Below are 24,143 nucleotides of genomic sequence, written 5' to 3' on the forward strand. Positions count from 1 at the left end.
TTGTTATTATATTATTGTTGTAAAGGGAAATGCAAATTAATATTTATTGGTTTCATAATTCATTATCGCTATAATCTCGAATGAGTGAAGCGATTATAGTAAATTTCAGTTCGTTTTGCACAAACAAAAATAATATTAACCTATTTCTTGCAGGTATCGAGTTTATGGTGGAATTTAATATACTTCATTAAAATAATAAATTAACGTTATGCATTTAATATTTCAATAATGGAAGGAAAGTGTTAATTTTTCCAAAAGAATACGACAACGAAAGTGTAACATATTTTGTCATCTGCTAGGAGAGATCTGTGATGATGAGGCGATAGTAGCGATCCTAGTGGTGGGCAACTACCCATGTTTGCATTTTTACTACATATTGACCTTCGCGACTGTATATAGTAGACTGTGATCATATCTCTGAGTTCAGACAAATCTTACTCCATGTTGACTGAATCCTCACAACAACAAACCGTACAACAGGTACGTACTGTTACGACAGAGTGAGGGCTTACGACACAGATGAACAACGTACGGGTTGCTTACGGTGCTGGCATGCGTAGCTTGATAAATGCGCATAACTCATAAACGACGTATTTAGGAGTGTATGTTCCTGAACAAAAAATGATCCTCTCTGTATGGCCTATCATCCCTATCAGGTTGTCAGTGAGGTGCTGTTAGACCCTGTAATACTATCTAATTTTAATAATATAATTGATTTATTTTTGCATGGAATACCTACATTTGCTTGTTTGTGATGACTATCGCTTCCCGTCATTTTCTTTCTTCTGGCGAGGAATTCTATATTCCTTTCAAATTACTACAATCTAGTTTTTATAATAGGTATATATATATATATATATATATATATATATATATATATATATATATATTATATATATATATATATACTTTTATAGATGTTACATCACGCCAAAATAGTGAAACTAAATACAAGAGATTATTTAATGCTGTAAGCTTTTTTTGCGTAGAATTGGTAAAGATTTTCTGACGATATTCTTCACTTTCATCTGCTCCATAATAGTCGTATTCTGTGTTTAATTTATACTTGTACCACAGGTTGCGAGCTAGAATATTTCTTATGAAAGGGAGATTGATTTTCTTTTACTTGTTCATGGCTATTGAATTTATTATAATTATTGTAATTTAAGCAATAAATTTGAATTCTCCTCTGAAAATGTACATTCTTCTTTGTTTTTCCTTCATATTGGGGACTTGTTTCTTCTCGTTATTTTGAGTTTTTTATTAGTAACTTTATGTCAATTATCACAATTTTTATTGCAAATTTATTTTATATCGCCAACATATTATTATCTGACAATCATAACCATAAATATTGAATTTGAATGAACTCCTTCAACAGATTTAGGTGATAATGATTTTTATAGGGCTACAGATGAATAATAAAATATGTTATTTTTCTTTTCAGCTTTATTCACATTGGTGTGGTTCAGAGAGAGCTAATTTAAGGAGTATAATAAATCGACGGATATGTAACACGTCTATCGAGAAGGTTGGATGGATGGTAAGATGGTAGATGAGTAGCGATGGTGAAGTATTCGAAATAATAACCTGTTTTGATTCCAACATTCACTCCTCATTCGAAAACTTTCACGGGAATCTTGTATTAAAACGGTTCCTTTCCGAACAAAATTATCCAGTTACTTTTCAGTTAAATCATTGCAATAACACGGACAAAGTTTTTTTTTTTTTTTTTTAATATATGTACGGTATATAAGAAGAAATGTCTTCATGACCGGGAATTCTAGAAACCTATAAGTATTATTAACATAACTTGAAGGCGATTTTTTTTTTACATTTTAATAAATATTTACTTCGTATCCTTATAAGAAAAAATAAGAATAGATTCTACCACCTACATCACTGTCATACAGAAGAATTTTGTGACAGTGAATACACCTTATTTAATTTGTTGTAGATGGCGTCTAAAAAGTTTTCTGGCGGAAGATCACATTACCTCGAAGGTGTTACAAACATGAGCCTTAAGCCCGGAAAGTTATGAGTTAAGAATTCCCCTTCCACGTTGAGAACCCTGCCATATCATATAACTTCCTGCGGAATTAGTATTCCGGCATGGCACTGTCTCAATTCATCTTGCTCCATCTTTAGACGCCCTCGCCGAGGCACCACTTAATCACCTTTCCCTTTAAATTAACCTTGTACAATAGCGACGCATCGTTGATATGCGAGACTTGGCCTCAGTTTCCACTAAAAGCATTTCTTTGTGTACGGTGCCTTTCAGTCCTTTTAAACGTGTGAGTGGCGAATATAACAAAACCAGAATTCACAATTAAGCATTAGTGAAATATATTTTAAATGAGTTCGTTTCAATTTTCAAGAACATTCAAATAAATATCGATCTATCCATCAATCCATTCATCCATCCACCCGTCCATCTCCATCCGTCTATCCATCCGTCATTCATTCATGCACATTGTTTGAAAAAAAAATTATGTAACACATATTTTCTAGTCCATCTCTTCATTTATTCATACTTCAAACATCAATCCATCTATCCATCCATCCATCCATCCATCCATCCATCCATCCATCCATCCATCCATCCATCCACACTGTTTGTCAAAATATTTATCTAACACACATTTGTTAGCCCATCTCTTCATTTACTCATCCTTCAAACATTCATCCACCTATTCATCCATCCAGCCCAACCCCATCCAACTATTAATCCATACACCAATTCACTGATTCACCATCCTTCCATCTAACTATACATCCATACAACAATACAATTATGAACCATCCATTATAACAAACATATCCACTACCTACTAGGGTGGGGCGAAAAATGACTGATTTTCTCTTTAACATTTTATAACGTCAAAAGTTACTTATTTATGTAAGTAATTTGTCTGCCAAATGTCATTCAATTTTCAATATTCTTTTTCCTCCAACTTTAATCTAAACATTCAAAATGAAATGATAACTCGAATGTTATTTATAACGCTAAAGAACGATACCAGAGTAGAAATAATAACTTGAACATTATTTATCCCTTTGTTGCCGGACATAAGAAAAAATTAAAATAAATCCGTTTTCTTTGCTGAATGTTGTTAGAATATGAATTCTGAACACACAGTAATTTTTTCAGAAATTTTTTATTTTTTTATTCTTTATTTTTTTTATTTTTTTTAAGGTCGTATTTCTATGTACAGTACTGTCAATATCCTTGATGGATTTTATTTATCAGGTTGCACGTAATTTCTGGCGGTTTATTATTCTTCCAGGTCTTCCAGTATGCAAAATAAATCACGGTACTTCTAACTACCGTCAGGCAACTAAGGGTTAAATCACTAAAGAACAATAACAGAATATTTTATGATAAATTGAATATTATTTATAACGCTAAATAACGTAAAATAAAATGGTAACTTCAACGAGGCTCGAACTCACAACCTTCTTATCATTAAGCGAAATCACTACCACTTCTCTACAAGACGCAGATATGAATAACTCCTTAAAAATCCTAATTCCGAAACTGGTTCTATAAGTACATGCATCATGGAACATCACCGTTATCCGAAGTGGACTTAGAAATTATTTACTACTCACGAGTACGGCTACTTTTTTTTTTATAGCTGTACATAATCTTTTTCCTCTGATTAGAAATGAGAGAAAATAGTTTTTTGAGACTTAACAAAATTTTTACTAACACCTGCAACATATCTCTTTTTATTGTGCAACAGGTGTAGTTGCATGAAAAGAGTAAGGCATAAGGTTTAGTAGAAGAAGATAGATAAAAAAAAGGGGAGAAGGCAGAGAAGTATGAAAAGGAACACATATAGCAGAAGAAGAGTGAAGATTAGTAAAAAAGAAAATGAAAAGGTATAATAAGGAGTGATAAAGGAAGGAAGAGCAAAAATAATAGAAGAAAAATACTGTGCAAATAAAATAGAAGAAAATAAAACATTAAGGGAACAAAAAGAAGAGTGTAAGGAGGTCGAAAATGAAACGAGAAGGAAGAAAATAGGACAAAAAAGAAAAATAACATAATTAAGAAGTTGTAATTTGAGTAGATGAAAGAGGAGAATAAGGGAGAATGATAATGAAATTGTAGGGAGAAACATAAGGGTACAATAGGGGAAATAAGGGGATATTTTGAGAAAAGGGAACAGGAGAATAGGAAGAGAAGTTTAAAGAGAATAAAAAGAAAATTAGGAGTAAACACTTTGAGAAGAATAAATGGGTACAAGGAGGAGGAGAAAGAGGAAAACAGAAAGAGAAAGAAGAGAACATTCGGAAAATAATTAGGAGGAGAAGGATAAAAATAATATGAGAAGGAAGAGAGGAACGTGAGAATAACAGAATAAGTAAACAAAAGGAGTAGATGTTACATCAAAATAAAAAGAGAGAAAGAAAGGCAAGAAAGTTGTGGAGGAACGGAGTTCAGGAAAGGGAAGGGAATAAACAGAGATAATATAAAATAAATAAAGACCACGGAGACGAAAATAAGAGGAATAGAACAAAACTAAAACGATTGTAGTGAGGGTAAATATGGTACTAAGAAAGGGAAGATGGTGTCTACGAAAGAATATGAGACGGAAAGAGGAGAAAAGGTTGAAAAAGTAGACAGAAGATTGGAGTAGAATAAGAAGATAGGTGAGGAGCAGGAGAATGAGATGAACGTGAAGAGGAGCGGGAAAATCGTGAATATAAAGAAAACGGAAGCAGAGATAGTAAAAGAGAGAGGAAACTCTTTAATTGAAGAAGTAAACATGTAAGTTAGAAAGTATGTGTGATCTACATTCAACTTTTAGTAAATATTATTAGGAACTTCTTTCATTAAGCATTTGTAGCATTACAAATTGTGTAAATGTAGCTCCGTTGCCCCGTCGGCCTGTCTTAGTGACCTCTGCCATGGTGACAGCGCCGCATTGTTCTCTGTTCCTGTATTTACCGAATTACCAGCGATGCGTGTTTACCTCGCGGGCTTCTAACTACTCTACAGTATTGGATTAGCGCTCATTGCCACCTCTTCTGTCCGGAATATAAAAGAGCATATATGCACTGCCTGCCAACGGAGCATTTACTATCTAGCCCCTAGTCCTGTGCTAAATCTGATAATCACATGCTCTTGAGCTCATGTATGTATATCCTGCATTTACATAGCAGCATTACACACTGGTAATTCATTTCCATTTAGTTACTTTAGTGTTTAAATTAAAGACGCTTATGGACAGACAAGGTGTAATTTTGGAAACACGACAAACATTAAGTAGCAAATTAGATAAGCGAAAAACTTAATTTAAAGCACATACAGAACCCAACAGGAGAGCTGATAATTTTGCAATTGATACAAAACATCAGAGACCTATTTTGCTGATCCAATTAGTAGGTCTAGATTTAAGATAACTGTAACGCAAAGCGATCAAGAGAAGAGAGATATTTACGGAGATTGTCTTTCCTAAGCACAAAATATAGCATTCCTTTGCATAATTGGAAAATACAGGTTTATTGTCTGGAGCCAGTGAAGCTGTTAATGTGTACATAAAATCTTAATAGAATTAGGTTTGATGGTAAATTCCTGCGAGAAATAATTATTGATATTATAAAAGATTCCTTAGGGATTCTTGACCACAATAAAATTTATACTTATCTAATTAATTAATATTTTTAACCATTATTGTCTACTTTGTATTTGACATTATTCCATATTGTTTTTTTTTTCAGGAATTGATAATTATATATATCTGGATTTCTTCTTCTTCTTCTTCTTCTTCTTCTTCCTCCTATCACGTATTAAGGCTGGTGGCCTGTTACGGTCTCACTCCATCGTTTCAGCGGACGACCCAAAGATCTTGTTCCTAAAGGGCGGTAATTTAGTGTTTGGCGTGGTATCCTTGTTCTAGGCATCCTGAGTATATGAGATTTCCATTTCTGTCTATAATTTTTAATTTTTTTTTTTAAATTGGATCAATATCACAATTTTGAAGCTAAAAATGTGCTGTAAATTACTTAGTTAGGGGAGAGTCGGGTAGTATCAGACATCGGGTAATATCGGACAGTGAGTTTCTTTCATCTACCACACGATGATAGTACCTGATTGACATGGTTACGTTCCTGTGATGTCGCATAGAGAAACGTAACCATGTCATTCAGGTACTACCATATGCTGGTAGATGAAAGAATCGCACTGTCCGATACTACCCAATGTCCGATACTACCCGATGTCCGATACTACCCGACTCTCCCCTACTACGTACAGATTTGCTTTTACAATTGAACGGCTGAGAGCCAAAGTGGGCCAAGTGCCATTTTCGTGAAACCGAGACAAATTGAGGTAAAGTTAAATACACAAAATAATTTATTGAATACATATTAATAAGTAATTATTAATTTCATATATGCAAAAGGTGTTGATGAAGTTATATATGACATAAAAAAGGAATAATATATATTTTGCTATAATGATAACATCATGAAATTACACGTATTTGAAAGTCTAGGAGTTGGCCCATTATGGCACTTTGTCTAAAGAAAAATGTTCTAGTGGGCTATCTCCAAAAGCTGTCTCAATCCCTACTTTTCCATTTCTAAAGTTTTTAAAAACTGCTACTACCTCATTTAGAGAATAACGAAATTTAATTTCCATTGGTTCAGCTGATTCGCACCTGAACCATTTATTTTTTATCCATTGGACCTTGTTACCATCTGTAGTGTATTTGCACACCAAAAAATTGCATTTTGCAATATCTTTGATATTAAAGAAGTCTTTAGAACAAAAGTTGTGTTGTGCAGTATTGCATTAAACCCACATAATCATCTACGATAAAGAGATTTTTGGCTTTGCATTTTAGCTGTCTGAATAGTGCTGAAGTCCCTGTCATTAGGGAGGAAAGAATGCCAAAATTCTAGAAATTATGGTCTATTTCTTAAACTGTGAATGATGGATAATGGAGGCTCAAAATGAAGCTATGTACTAGTTTCTATTTTGTCCTCCACACGTTATTTGAATATACTATTAAGTGGTTTGCTCCAGTATTTACAGTTTTATGGTATGACATTAGATATGATCCTACTTGAGATGCCCCCCTCTAATCAGTGTTTTCTCTCCACAAATAGCCTAACATCATGTTCACAGTTATGCACTCCCACATTTTATATGCAAATTGAAGAACATCGTTTTGCATACTCGGATATTAGTGTCATCGTAAAAATAAAAATAAATGTTTACCATAGGTATACATAGGCTACCTTTATAGAAATAACAATTTAAACTTGTTTCCTGGTCCAAGAATTCCCCATCTTTTGAAATACAATTTTCTAAATTAAATGAAAATTAATTTATTTTTTCATTTCATTATAAATTAATACATACTCCAAAGAAGTTAGGTAAAATTGTACAGTACACTGCTAAATTAATTAAATTTTAATAGCTGAGAAATAAAGTTTTCATATTAAAACAGACCATCATTTAAATAGGTACCTTGTATATGAATATACTGCAAGTATAATTTTTGAGGTTATGGTACATACCTTTAACTTAATATAATATACGCGTGAATGATGTTCATGACTACCTTCTACATCAGCAGATCCTTTGTGTTTCTCCATATTCATTATATGAAGCATTCCTGCAAGATCTACATTTGATGGTCAAAATTACTTATCCACGAGTATGTATCATGTACATGTGCTCGATCATTTTCATTATCCAAACGTTGGACACAACATGATCCACATTTGCAGTCTTTCTCAGTGTACATTTTCTCAGGTACAGGATTTCCACTTGCATTTACATACTCTTGGCCACTATTTATTTTCTCTTTTCTTACATTCTTTTCACACTCATAATACGCGTCCTAGATTTTACCTTAGTTGAGTTATTTTCTACTTCGTCTGCCATGTTTTCATTGGACGTTTGGATATGGCCCACTCTTCTTCTCAAAAGAACTGACATTTGCTTGAGAGAGTATTTTTGTTGTTTTAACTAGTTCATAACGTGAGGTATTTGGACCAAATGACGTTATCTGTTGAGTCAGCAGGAAATCAAAAGATGAGATAAGCTTCAAAACTCTGAAAATGGATTTGGCCCACTATGGCACTCAACCCTTCAATTTTAATCTACAAATTTATATTATTCTTATGAAACTATCACAATAACTGATAGAAATCATACCACTTCTAGTGACTCGAATCTGTAGAGTTCAATTTTGCATCCTAATGTACAGTCTTAAAGAGTTTAAAGGAGTGGAGTAATTTGTAACATTGTTGTTCTTCTATTGTTCAGAAGGAACAGAAGATGGTCTTGAATATCGTGATCCCGAATTCATAATTTTTGAGTGACTCTTATTACTCAGTTCAGTACAAGTTTGGAAAATATTAATATGTATTGGACAGTACTGGACATAAGGGAACGTTAGTGATTTTATCTGTGCAACATATTTGAGAAGATACATCTTTTAGTATAATCTTATGGTTTTATGCCGCAAACGTAAGTGAGTGACATCGTTAGGAATCAAATTTAGACTGCTGTTTGGTTAATTTCTGTATAGTGAAGTGGTGGATTGTTAAGTGTTTATCAAGAAAATATTGTAGCAATAGTTTTTAATATAACAAGAGGACACATTTAGAATTAATTATATTTATTTTTTTAATATTCAGCTGCCATGATTGTTTATTTTCCATAGCGATAGTTCATTGTCTCTATGAGCTACTCTATATAGTTAACTTACATGCAATTTTTATACTGAAAATGATATAAGTTGCGTACATATTTCAACTTGTAAAATAATAAATAACGACGCTGATCAAAATCCTAATATAATTCATGGCAGTAACAGTAAAACAACATCTCCATGCCCTCACTGTGGAAGGCATTATATTAGAATTAAAACCCACATTAGCAGAGCACATCCACAAGCTCACAGACAGAATCTTGCAGACCGACAGCCGTTCACACAACTAACATTAGTACAGGGAAATCAATCAGCTTCCGATTCACACTGAACGGATGACAACAATGCTTCAGAAAATACTTCCCTTCATAATCAAATGCATAGTCCCTTAGATACATACAAAGAAGGCCTAAATAAAAAAAAACTCTTTCTTCAAGATTTAAGTGATGATTTTGATACTGCCGTAGAAAACTTCGCAAAGTTCTTACCGAATCTATCTACCTCCTACCCGGTCCGAAGCACCCCCCAAACCACGTATTTTGAAGCTAGAAAAGCTAAAGGAAATGCTAAGATACAGAGATCTTACCAGGAACATTCGAATCCCCAGCGATCATCTAAAAGGGACAAGGAAAAACGAAAAAATAAGTATAAGTACGAAGAAATTCAGTTCCTATAGCTACTACAATCAACGAAGGAAGACTATCCGTAAAGTCTTAAATGATGACTCGATAGCTTGTAAACGCAATATAGAGGACGTCAATGCACATTTTTTAGGTCTGTCTTTTCACCTCCAAATGATTGTACACGTGAAATACATCAGCCTAAAGTTAAAGATCCCCAGAAATTAGAACTGAATGAAACCTTCGAAGACCGTATAACTAAACAGGAAATCATAGATGCTGTTAAAAAAATGGTCATCGATACAGCCCCTGATCCTGACAAAGTCCTTATGAGAACTATTAAAGACTATTTGGCATTACACATAATTTCTAATATTGCAACACGAATGCTTCGAACTTATTTAGTACTTAATTTATTTAAGATATTTATATAAGAACGATGATGAAACAGACCTGTCTAATTGGCGTCCCATAACGATCTGCTCCGTTTTAAGGCGTGTTATTGAACGAGCACTAGACTTTAAATTGAGATCATACATATCCTTCTCAGAGCATCAAAGAAATCTCACCAGACCACCAGGATGTTTAATAAAAACTTCTCTTGTTAGTTCCATATTACAGTCAGCCAAAGTATAAAAAGAAAATGCCACAATAGTGTTCTTGGATATAAAAAAGGCTTTCGATAACATCGGTCATGTTCATTTGCCAAAATCTTTATCGTCCACTGCACCTCCGGAAAAACTAAAAGAGTTAATACTCTCCTTACACAAAGACTACACGACTCAGGTAAACATAAACCACTCAAACAACAGAACAATAAAAATGTCTAAAGGTGCGTTACAGGGTTCATCGTTATCACCAACGCTATACCTACAATGTATCCATTGACCAAATTCTACAAGAACTAAGTGTAACGGAGATAGAAAATGCATATGGGTATAACTTAGTTAACGGATTAACTCCATTAACAGTCCTAGGGTTCGTGGATGACATCGTTATAATCGGGAAAGACCGAGATTCGACTGTCGAATTAACAAAAATGGCTCTTCAAAGATTTGAAGAAGACGGGTTCGATATTAACTTAGGAAAATCCGTAGCCATCACTATTTAGCATGATAAATTGTCCGGATTTAACCTCGAAATTCTAAAAGACCTCCAAATTAAATGCATTTTAGAACAAGAATACATCAAGTACTTGGTTCTCAACTTTGCCAATGTAATGACATTTTACTCTCGAAAAATTATTTCAAAATTAAAAAAATAAATTGGATATACTTTCTTCTTCACCTTGGTTACATCCAGATCAGAAATTTCAAATCCTCAACTCTTCAATCCGTTCGATATTTATGTACAACTTTTTCTCAATTCCATTCAAAAAAATTCAGATTGGTTTTCTACAAGACGCAGGTAAAATGATTAAAACAACACTGAAATAAATACTATGTTTAATTACAGATACTCCAGATTCAATGATTTACTCTGACAGTAAACATAAAGGCCTTGGTCTATTTCGAACTACATGGGAGGCAGTCCTACAACAAATTAACAGTTGTCAACTTTTGAAGAGATCCGATAATCGATATATTGCCAACACAAGAGATTTAGAGAGTGAACTGAAAACTAACCTCGGAAAGTTATCTCTGGATAACAATTTGATCTCCCCAGACACAATTAAGAACAAAAGAGGTCTAATTGACTCAAGGAAACTCAGGAAAATTTTGCGCTCCGAAAAATTTAATAAATGGTGTCAACTGCTTCAAAAAGATAAAGGAATCAGTTTATATCAATACTTCACTCCCGTAAACAGCTGGGTAAGACATCATCCAGGCCTTTCTAGCTCCGAGTGGAGAGACGCGCTGAAGATGACCGGTAATGTTGCTCCTGTACGAGCTGTTACAGGCAGAACTCAAGACATTAACCAATGTAGGCGATGCCATAGTGAGGTTGAAACTTCGGCTAATGCCTTGATTTCATGCTCATTTGGCGAAACTCTTTGTAACAGCAGACATAACAACATCAGATCTGTAATCGCAACATGCCTTAGGTCCAAGGACTACACTACCGATGAAGAAATCCATGGAATAGCGGATACCGGAAGTATTCGGTGTATTGATATTATAACATTTAAACCTGGATAGACAAAAGGTTATATTTCGGATCCGACCATCAGATTCGAGACGCATCAGAATCAACCCGAGGAGGTCAATCTAGAGAAAAGGGCAATTTATGAACCAACTATCCCTTATCACAAAACATCATACAAACTCAGAAATATAGAAGTCATCGGATTAATGGCGGGTGCTAGAGGGACCATAACTAAACAATTCGTCTCATTCTGTCATAAATTTGGTGTCCCAACAACAAAAATTAAGGAAATTTCTATGATTGCTTTGAAGGGTTCTCTGCAGATTTTACGGCGACACTTGTAGTTCAATTCAAATTACAGTTGAATTTTCTCAGTCTATTTTATTTTTTATCTGTTTTTATTTTACTGCAAATTTTCATTAATCTATACATTATCTGCTGTAAATTTCAGTTTACTGTAAACAAACTTCTTGTAAGACTTTTTAATGTCACATCTTTAATGTTATTGTTTAACATTCGAAGTCTTTGGCAACCTCACCAAGTTGAGGAAGATCATTATTTAAAATTTCTTTATGATAGGAACATAAGAATAATGTAATTTTATAGTTAAGAGTTGGAAATAAGTCCTGTACGAAGCAGCTAAGGGATCCACAATAAATGTTTAGCTTCAGAATACCAGAAAACTAAAGAAATGATACTTCTGAATTGTCCATTATCTAATTGTAATGTTCTTTCACTTAAAATAAAAGAAAGGGGGCATTTCACAAAATATTATTTCAAATTAGTGTAACTCTGAAAACATTGAGCATAGGACCCATGTTTATATGACATTTTTTGCTCAAAATATGTACCAAAATAAGCTCTGCAAATGGCGGTAACGCCTGGATCATTCTCTATAATATACATCAAAACATTTAAAATATGTAACTGGATATTTTCTTTTTATTGTGATTTACTGACTTTTTTCCTTAGCTATATAAACACGTATAAAAATAGAATATGTAATTACATAAAATCCAGGCTGCAATCATATCCTCATAAATGTATCCTGTCTCCAATTTTTGTGTATGCTTCAATTACCTAGGAATACTATTATACTGTATTTGGTTCAACAATTTATAAAATAGGAATTAGTTAAGTTACTTGCAAATCAATATTTTTATTTATTTCTAACAGTTCACTCCGACGTTAAACTAGTAGTTTACAACGCGTAATTTATTATTCCGACATGTATTTTGGATTTCATTAGGAGAATAACTTTGGATCCATATTTCCAAAGTGTAAGAATCATTTCAAACGAATGTGATTTCTGATGTTTACCAGATAGTACACGTTTCCTATTTGGAGCTATGTAATATTTATGGTAATTAATAAAATGAACTACGTATTCTGCGTCCGTGGCCTGCTTTCAATCGCTTACTTAGAGAGAAAGACTGCTGTTGATTCAAATGTGGAATTTCTGTTCGTCATTAGCTGCTACGTCACTCCATTACCAGATATTTCGAGTCAATGTTTCATGTTATGTAAAATTAGCACATGCCATGTAACTATTTCCATCTGCAGCCTGAGAGGCGTGTGTCAAAATGGACAGGCTGTCCAAATCCAGAGAACAAATTATTGACTATTGCGATGAAGATATGCATCATTTATCTGTAAATTCACGTATAATATCAACAGATGTAGTAGTAGTGCTAACAAAACACAATATTGTTATTATCTACGTAAATAAATATCCAATAAATTGAAGTGTAATAAATATAAAAAATACTCATTTGCTTAAAAACCGGATTCAGATGTCAAATGAGTATTCTAAATTACATCCATATATACTGTATAGGCCTAGGGCCTATTATACCAAGTGTTCTGAGTATTAAATAAATATATATATATATTTGTAAAAATGACGTTCTTAAAATAATAATAATAATAATAATAATAATAATAATAATAATAATAATAATAATAATAATAATGCCGCTGATAGGAGTGGTTATGTCTCAGAGTGTGAATGTGAACCAAATTCCATTTTCAAAATAACTTCCAAACGGGTTAGAGAGAGAATAACGAAATTAAAAAATCGGAAGTCTCGAGGACCAGATAGTATTGCTACAGAGATTCTTAAATTAGGTTCCGAGGCCATAATTCCATACTTAATGCGTATATTTCATGTTTCCATGAACAATGCAGCTATTCTATGTGACAGGAAATCAGCTATAGTGGTACCCTTACATAAAGGCGGAAATAAATTAGATGTCGGGAACTACAGACCGATTAGCCTTACATCTGTCATATGCAAAGTCATGGAGCATTTGATATCGGATTATATTCGTCGTGTTCTAAATGCAAAAGACTGATTTTACAACCGCCAGCATGGTTTTAGGGAAGGGTTCTCGTGTGATATTCAAATTACGTCGCTGGTTCAGGATTTAGCTGAAGAGGTAGACAGAGGCGGAAGAATCGATGCAGTTGTGATTAATTTTTCCAAAATCATTTGATTTGGTACCACATGACATATTAATAGATAAGTTAAGTAGGCTAGAAATAGATAAAAGAGTGGTGCTATGGTTCCAAGAATTCTTAAAAATAGAACCCAGAGAGTTAGAGTAGGTCGTGAAATATCGGAAATTGGGAATGTAAGTTGAGGGGTGCCACAGGGCAGCGTTCTGGAGCCATTATTCTTTATAATATACTTAAACGACTTATGCCAGAATTTTACATAAAATATGAGCCTATTTGCAGACGACTGTATTATCTATAGAAAGATTAGAAATAATTCAGATGTGGATGCTATTCAAATAGACTTGAATAAAATTTATAACTGGGCGTTAATGCATAGGATGAAAATAAATGGTTCTAAAAGTAAATCTATAACATTTTGTAAAACCCGAACTAATTCAGTGGTGTTGTAATTCCGCAAGAACAATGTTGTAAATACCTAGGAGTATATTTAAACTCCAAACTTTCTCGGGGAGAGCATGTTGATAATGTTACGGGTAAAGCATGGAGAGCACTTCACTTTATAATGAGAATCTTGAAAAAGGCTAGCCCCATATCGAGAGAAATAGCATATGTAACGTTAGTGAGACCGTTAATGGAATACGGAACTACATGTTGGGATCCTTATAGAATAAATCAGATAAATTCTATAGAAAGAACCCAGTATAGGGTAGCTAAATTTGTTAAAGGTAAAAGAGAAAATATAAATGATACGATAAAAGAACTTAAATGGGAAACATTAGAAAACAGACGTAGAAAAACTAGAATAACATCATCGTATAGAGTACATCTAGGTCAAATAGCATGGGTAGACATAACGGCTCGGTTAGAGAAACCAACGTACTATGGTAGGAACGATCATGATTTTAAAATCAAATGTAGGAAACAGAAAACGGATCTAGGTAAATTCTCATTTTTAAATCTAACTATAAATGAAAGGAATGACCTATCTGTAGCAGTCTTTGAGGATTGTCCTTCCTTAAAGAGATTCAAGAATAACTTAAAAAGTTGTGTATAAAGTGTAAATTAAAATTAAAGTGACATTTATTTTTTAAGGTGACATATTTATTTAGCCTGACGAGTTACTCCCTTGGTTTGAATTGTAAATTATTTTAAAATAGCTTGTAAGAGGGTCTTAGACTAGAAATGTTTAGTTTAAATGTAGTTCTGTTTATAAGTAAGAATAAGGGTGTAATTATTTGTTTTATTTGAACTGTTGTATCAGTGAAGTGTGGTGAGTTAGTGAAGTTATGGTTTTAAAGTGCAGTGAATAGTTCCGATCAGTGATAATTTATAGTGTCATTGAAATGTGTACTATAGTGTCAGTGAAATGTGTTATATACTGTCAGTGAAATGTGTCATAGTGCCACTACAGTGAGTGAAATGAGAGTAAAGTGAAAGATTATTGTCAGTACCAATGTGAAACTTATGGAGGGCCTATATATATATATATATATATATATATATATATATATGTAGGTTGTAATGTAAAATTAGGTTCATTTATTAATTAGGTTTCTTTATGTATTATTATTAATTGTAATTATTGTTATAATTGTATTGTGTATTCATATTTTAATGTCTATATAATTGTATTGTGTATTGTATAATTGTATTGTGTATTGTAATTTTCTTGTGTATTGTTTATATTGTGTATACCACTGCACCGGGTGCTTGCCCACTTGCAGTGTCAATAAATATATAATATAAAAGTGAAAATTGTTTTCGTATTTTTTACTTTAATGTTAAAACGCAGAAAATAATTTTTCTTAGATAAAAAATACTGAAATATATACTACTTTCAGTAAAAATTATTAAAACAGCTACCAAACCATTTAGTCTGATGCTAAACACTTTTTTTATTGTCCCACAATTGGCTAACTTGACGCTTGACTGGTTTCTGAAATAAGCGATTCAATTGTTCTTCCTCTGATATATACCGTCAAGTGAGATGTACTTCCTGATAATAGATGTACAGATAAGAAATTAAAATTTGGAGCGAGTCTTGATGAGAGTCCAAACTGTATGCAGGCAACAATTTTGTACGACTGTCCATAAGTAACATATATATTGGGGCTCTTGTTTACTGCACATACGCAATGTGTTGTAAGTAAAACTTATAAAATAAGGGAGCTCGAAATTTTATTTTCGTATCTGTACATATCAGCCTGAACCTCAGTCAGAGGTTGAGCCTATATTTCACAGCATAATTTCATGTATGATGGAATTAAAACTGTATATGGCATTGTTTTGACCTTTAAAAAGTCAAGAGCTCTTGAAAACGAGTAAAGAAGCATATATCGCTGAAAGACCTTCTCACAAATATGTGTGATATGAAGTTTAAACGTAAGTTTCTTGTCAAAAAAATTCCAATATACTTGGTAGTGGTTATGAAGGGAATGTTCTTATTTTGTATGGTAAGACGCTGAAATAGACACGAACATCTTCTTGCGGAAACAACTGCTTTTGTGTCGCCAGGTAGCGTTCGGAGAATGCTACAGAATGACGACGGAATTGAGAGATGTCGGGCAAAACGAATAACCCGGGCAAAGACAATAATGCCTATTTCTTAGAAACGCCAACAGGTAGCGCTTTCTGCTATGTTGGGGAAGAATCCCAACCAGATTTTGCTGCTGGAAATGACTTGTCGTCATTCTAGCTAGTGAGAGAAGTCAGCGTGTGTTTGAAGAAAATTGACTGTTTTCTTAAAATATCTCAAGGTAAGAGAAACAAATGTATAACACACAATACTGTTCTGTGATAGAAATATAGAGGCGATACGATTATCTCAAGGTAAGAGAAACAAATGTACAACACACAATACTGTTATGTGATAGAAATATATAGGCGATACGATTACTCCTAATGTGCCGTACTTACGTAGAAGATTATTGACGTTTATGTTTGTATAACCTTAAATGAAAAGCGAAATGGCGTCTGCGGGCAAAGGAATAGGGAAAAGTGGATAATTTATCCGCTTTGCCCTGCCATCTTTATTTGACCATATAAGTGTTAGCTGCATTTTTGTATGTATTTGTCTATTGTAACAAAGCGTGTTGGATCATTTCACATAGTGGAGGCATTAAGTCACACTAATTAAATTATAAATCAGTAACACTGATCTTAATTTTTACTTTAAAAAATCGTAATATGTTTTCATATGGTTTAATTTTTCAAGAGGAAGACGGAACAAGCCAAATGGTCTGAAGAAGCCATGAAGAAAATACTTGAAGAAATAAAATCTTCCAATCAGTGGTTCTGCTATCTGTTCATACAATTATAACGTGTTTTTCATGAAGATATTGCTCCAGATCAACTTACAGAATCGCCCACTTGAGATAGAAATCAGCGAAACAACAGCTGGCTCAGATTTAACAAATTCTGCGGTGCCAGCTTCTTCAGCGGCTGAAGAAACAGTTAATGCTCACTCAGAATGAACCACCTCTGTGATGTCGTTATCTTCAGAGATTGGAGGAATATTCAATGCATCAATTACACTCAGATTTTCAGTTCCGGTTAAACCAAAACCCTCAAAATCGCCAGCAAGAGAACCCAAGTCAGTTCTTTTGATTTAGACTAGTGCGAAAAGTGGATGCTCGAAAGATATGAGAAAATGTGAGCGCTCTGAAGCTCTTACATCTATACCGATTAAAAACGTTAAAAGAGGAGTAACTTATGGGCAGGAGCAAAAGCAGAAGAAATCGAAGTCTTCAGTGCGAATGAAACGTCGACTTGTTCAAATTTGTATTTTGGACTAATCTAACGTGCTGTAAAGGGCTGTAATAACATTTCTTATCGTCTCATATGACTCATTAACAGCGTGTTTATGTCTTGATTCAATTTTATTATCAGTGAATAAAAATTAAATAGAAATGTGAAAATGTTACAGGTATATTCACTTTATTATCAGTGAATAAAAATTAAATACAAACGTGAAAATGTTATAGGTATATTCACGTGTACCCGGGCAAAGCGCATAATTAACTATATTTTCTTTCTCAAATCATATCACTGTCCGTAGGTACGAGAAATGAATTGCTGTTTTTTAGAAATGTGGAGAACATGTGTCACAACCAATGTCATGAAGATTTTATTTCGGGACCACCTAAATATAGTCTGTGGCATTGTTTGTTCTTAGGTTATCCGCTTTGCCCGGGTTTCCCCTAGATGCCGAAAGAAGACAACTTTAACTTTGTCCGCCACAAGACAGTGTAACTATGGATTTTTCTCAACAGGCCACTCAGCTACCGCTGGAGTGATGTCTTACTTTACTTTTACCTGAATTTCCATTTTCACGAGATTCTTTCGTTTTATAGTTGAATGAGGAACGCGAGTATAACCACATTATTGCTGGAGGAGGGATATTCGTTGTTACAGATGCTATGGTTGTTTCTGATTTGAAGTTACAATATTAAATAATATGCCAGTTTGGTTTTCGACTAGACACCAGTCTTCAGTATTTTGTGTCATTTTAATAGACACAATGCTTGGCTCCGAGAGCGAAGCTGAAGTATTTATTACACAATCACTCTAAATGATCACGCAGGTAACACAAAAATGATCGAGAAAAATTAAACAACCACAACACAACGTCGTTTCACTAACAGTTCTATAAACTTCACTGTAAATATGAACGTGAAAAGACTATGCAAAACATATCGGAGTAGATGCTTCACTGAATGTATTCTTGATTCGTAATTAAATTCGTGCACTCTTGGATGACGTCTGTGCTCCACGCAAACTTGCTCAGTCTATTAAAACGAACAAATGTGTTGCGAATATTGAAACAATGAATGGTCCTGAGAGAATTTTCTGAAACTTGCAGCACTGACACATTACCAGTTTATGGCAGAGATCTTCAAGCCATTAATCAGGTTTGCTTTCTTCAGATACGGTTATCTGCATGAAAGACCGGAAAAGTGTCGGACACTATTGGGGTATTGTTTTGAAGCATTAACAGTCAATCATTGTTCGTTGTGTAACGGATTCAGAGTATTCAGATGTGCTCACTGCACTTCTACGTTTAGTTTACAGCATTATCTCGTCAAATAACCTGTGGCCTGTTGAAAAGCATCAGTATTTGTAGTAAGTGTCTTAATACTGTATTTCTAATTTGACTTAAATATGTGGGAATATTAGTGAAAACTATTTTTATATAATATATTTATTTATTTATTTATTTATTTATTTATTTATTTATTTATTTATTTATTTATTTACTCTGGTATAATTAAGGCCACCGGACCTTCTCTTTTACACAACCAGAAATTCAGTACAACTACAAGAAAAATTGTACATATGTGTAATTAATCTACAGTAATAACGAGTGACAGAATCATTATGAAATAAGAAAAACAACTGAACATACAAATATAAATTTAAAATAATAAAAATTAAATAATTGATTAAATAGCGATCTTACTCGTGTTGTGTAAGCATGTGCGGCTTACAGCTGTTTCGGTGCTTCTTCGCACCATCCTCAGAGCCTACTAGATCTCGGCGTCATCTCGAACTTCGCTGCCTGTTGTGTGGGTACGTTCGATTGTTGAAAAGTGTTGAAATGTGGTGTCAAATAGTGTGTGTGTTCTGAAATTGATATGTGTGTTGAGAATTTGATCAGGGTGTGTTTTAGTGTGTCTGTATACTGAGTGTTCATTTCAAAGTGTGTCATGACGTCACTGTTGTGAGTCAACGATTTGAAGCGAGTTTCAGCTTTTATGTCAGAGAAGTTGCCTATTAATCAAGGCGTTCAATCTGAAGTTGAGAACGTGTATGTTATAATTTGAACGTCGGTCGTAGCAACAGATGGCGGTCTGTACGGTCTGTGTGCTACCATAACCTCTTTCGAACTGTTTTGCGCGGGCAAGTCGTACGAAGGGTATAGGCTCATTCACAATGAAAATTAAACATAACGTAAGCGTTAACTTAAAAATGTAAACGTAACGGTAAAATCAAGAACATTCACTATGGGAACATAAACATAACCGCTAAGATATTTGGTAACCATGGAAACGTAACAACGACGCCATTTCCTCATTATTCTGTCGTATACATCAGCGCTCCACTATTGTGTACTGTTTGCAAATCACGTAAGTATAAGCATGAAAGTTTGGAGTTTGCAAACGTTCAAGTTAACGTCTAACGGCAATGTTTATGTGAATCATTGTGAATGATCCCATTTGATAACCTGGCCGCAAACTTTAGTGTTTGTGTTACGGTTATGTTTAATTTTAATTGTGAATGGGCCTTATTTGTTATCATCGGTTGCGTACGGCAACATTCCACAACACAAATCAAATGCTCCGTGTTCATGTTGACCGTCGAAGTTAATGTCAACAAGTACGTAAGTAATCGTCCTAACCCTCTCCCCGTATCCCGACAGTAACAAAAAAAAAAATTATCTCAGTACGTGTTTCCAAACACTTCACATTCCTGCCACAAACCGGCGTTACCGTACGTATCGGTAAGTACTCTTCAGAATGAACGCCGTACTTGCTAGGCAACTTCTCTGGAATATAGGTAATATGCCTCTGTGGAAGTGTAGGAAGATTGAATTCTCTAGGCTCATCGACTAGCCACATGACGACATACAGCGAACCATGACACACTTTGAACTGAACACGCAGTATTTCATAATGTTTTAGTGTGTTGAGTTTTTGGTTTTTTGGTTGGATGTGTAGGATTTCCATGTATGTATTTATGTTATTGAATGTGTGGTTAGCTTTAATTATGTGTTCGGCATATGTAGATGTATTGTGTCCTCTGGTTATTGCTTTAATGTGTTCTTTGTATCGAGTTTGGAATGACCTGCCTGTCTGTCCAATGTAGAAACTGTCGCAACTATTGCATGTGAGTTTGTATACGCCTGTGTGGTTGTATTTATTTGTTGTGTTGTTTGTGTGTTGAGATGTCTTTGTAGTGTGTTTTCTGTTCTGTATGCTATGTTGTATTTCTGTTTTCTGAATGAGGATGCGATCTTGTGTGTTTTTGTTTTCGTATGTTAGTGTGATGTATTTTTTGTGTTCTTGTTTTTGTGTTGTATTTTGTGTGTTTTTGTGTTTGTTGAGTTTATGTTTTGTCTTCCTTATGATGTTGTCTATTATGTTTGGGTTGTAACCATTTTCTTGTGCTATGTATTTGATTGTGTTCACTTCTTCATTGTAGTGTTGTTGGCTCATGGGTATGTTGAGTAATCTGTGCACCATTGTCCTGAATGCAGCATGTTTGTGTTGTGTGCGGTGATTAGGTGTGTTGTGTATGTGTGTGGTGGTGGTGGTTGATTTTCTGTATATTTTGAAGTTGTGTTTGTTGTCAACTTTTGTTATGGTGATGTCTAGGATATTTATGGAGTTATTGTTCTCGAGTTCCAGTATGTATTAGAGTTTTGGGTGTATTTTGTTTATGTATTGGTGTACTTTGTGTATTTGTGGTTTGTTTCCTTTGTATAGTATGAGTATGTCGTCTATGTATCTGTGCCAGTATATTACATTGTCTGCATGGTTGTTGTGTTCATTGTTGAGTATGTGTGTTTGTTCTATGGTGCGTAAAAATATCTCTGCCAGTATGCTAGATATGGGTGATCCCATTGGCAATCCTTCTGATTCGGTGTAGTATTTGTTGTTGTGTGTGAAATAATTTTGCTTTGTTATGATGTCTGTGATTAATCAATTGTTTATATTGAAGTGTTAAAAGTAGTGTACGAAAGATTCAACATGAATAAAAATTAGTTTAACATATTAAATAATGCAAAAAGAACAAACAAAGAGTAAAAACATATACAACAATTAAAACAGACACAAAATAACAGTGACATTCAGCATCATTGTTATTAACCAAGCGACAATATGCTGTTCTAGTACCTGGCACAAAGACAAGAGAAAGGATTAATCTAACAAAAGGAAATGATTGCCAAATACTAAAGATAAAAACTTCGTCATAAATTTAACAACTTTTCAGAAACGGATTCCGTGAGATAAAACATACATATCCAGTTTAGTTTTAAACTGTGACAGTGTCCGACAATCCCTGACGTCATTAGGTAACGTATTCCAGAGGCGATGCAATGATACAGTATAGAAGGATGAGTATAGGAAAGTACTGTGACGAGGAATAGAAAGGAGAGATTGATGCTGATTTCATGAAGTAGTTAGGAACTGAAAATAATTTGGAAAAAGGTTATGTAAGGTTTTGTATAGAAGTGAAAGAACGTGTATGATACCTCCTTCCTTTAGACGAGCCCACGAGAGCAGCTGAAGAGACGATGTTACATGGTCAAATTTTCTAATATTACAGACGAATCTTATAGATACATTATGAACACGTTCCAATCCCTCAAATAAGCTAAAACTGAAGTGTGTTAACAAAGAATCACAGTAATCGAGATGTGGCATCACAAGGTATATAATATCATGAAATGATATTCCCGGGGCTCCACACTATCCGTGCGATGGGATGTCCGTATTATTGGTAACAATCAGGTCTAGTAGGGATTCAGAAAACTGTATGGTGAGTGGGCTCGAGAGGCAGGACAGCTAAATCAAGAGCCTGAAACATTGTCAGTAATTGTCTGGTGTGGATTGAAGATGGAACTAGTAAATTTGTATTGAAGTTGCTCAATATTAGACTACGACATGTTCATAATCTGTAATAATATTCAATAGGTATCTTTCAATTTCTATAATATCCTTAACTTTATTTAGTATTTTTATTTAGTATTTATTTATTTAACCTGGTAGAGATAAGGCAGTCAGGTCTTCTCTGCCCGTCTACCAGGAGATTCCAACTATAATATGAAGAATAAAATTACAATTAGTATTAAATTTACAATTACAATTACAAATAAAATTGCAATTATTATTAAAGTTACAATTACAATTACAATAAAAATCAAAGTACGAAAAGATTACCTGACTAATTAAAGCTATATAATTTATCATAGAAAAACAAAGAATATTTTATATTTACTGAATTACAAATTGAACCTAGAATAAGAAAATTGTATAGTGATGAAATTACTGGATATTGAAATATTTTGTGATAGATTAAGGAAACTATTTACAAGAAATCAATTACTGACCAAGTGCCTAGTAAGTTTGCGTTTGAATTCAATTTTATTTCGACAGTCCCTGATGTTAGCAGGTAGCGAATTCCAGAGTCTTGGCAGGGTTATTGTGAAAGAGTATGAGTATGAGGATGTGCGATGGGATGGTATTGTTAGTATTGTTTCATGACGAAAGCGTGTGTTCAGATTATGTTGGGAAGAAAGGAAGTGAAGCGAGACGACAGGTACGAAGGAATAGAAGAGTTCAAGATTTCGAAGAGAAAGAGAAGTGAATGTAAATTTCTTTTCTTATCTAGTTTAAGCCAACCTATTGTTTCCAGGGATGGGGTAATATGATCATATTTACGAACATTGCTTACAAAACGTACACACAAATTATGAGCACGTTGAAGTTTCGTGGTTTAGGTGGTTGGTAGATAACGCCTTATCATTAAATTATTTATTGTTTTTCTTGGGGGTTAGGATTTATTTATTTTTATTATTGGTTTAGGTGTATTAATTTAAGTAAAGTTAATAGAATAATATATTTTCGGAAATTTGCATTATTATTTCTACGAATAACATCTCCGGTGTTCCATCATAATGGCTCGGAGACGCGTATACAGTAGGATTTAAGTCTGACCTAATATACGCCATGGCATGTTTATCTTCTTCTTCTTCTTCTTCTTCTTCTGCCTTTCCAAGGATTGGGGTTTATCCCGTTCCGCGCCAAAGACATTTATTCTTGAAACTGGTCTTTCCATCTCGTTCTCGGCCGTCCTATATCCCGTCTTCCATTCGGTTTATTAAAGAAAGCTTGCTGCGGTAGTCTGTCAGGGGACATTCGGTTGACATGCTCTTGCCAGTTCTTTTGGTACTGAATTGCCTCTTGCACTATACTACTTCTTACACCCAGTGCCGCTCTTATGTCTGCACTTCGCACTCTGTCTCTTAGAGATACTCCTAATAGCCGTCTCATAAATCTCATTTCTGAGCTTTCAATTTTATTTTTGTCTTTTTTCCTCATTATCTAGGTTTCACTACTATAAAGTAACATCGGTTTCGATACTATATTATGCAATCTGAGTTTGACCTCCTTCCTCATTGAATTTCCTAAGTATCTGTTAATACATCCATTTATTGAATTATATTTTATTACATTGTTGTCAAGATCTTGGTTCAAATTATATATGGATAGGTCGCATCCCAGGTATTTGAAAGTAT

Source organism: Periplaneta americana, chromosome 16 (genome assembly GCF_040183065.1).
Source record: "Periplaneta americana isolate PAMFEO1 chromosome 16, P.americana_PAMFEO1_priV1, whole genome shotgun sequence".
In the NCBI taxonomy this organism is placed as follows: Eukaryota; Metazoa; Arthropoda; class Insecta; order Blattodea; family Blattidae; genus Periplaneta; species Periplaneta americana.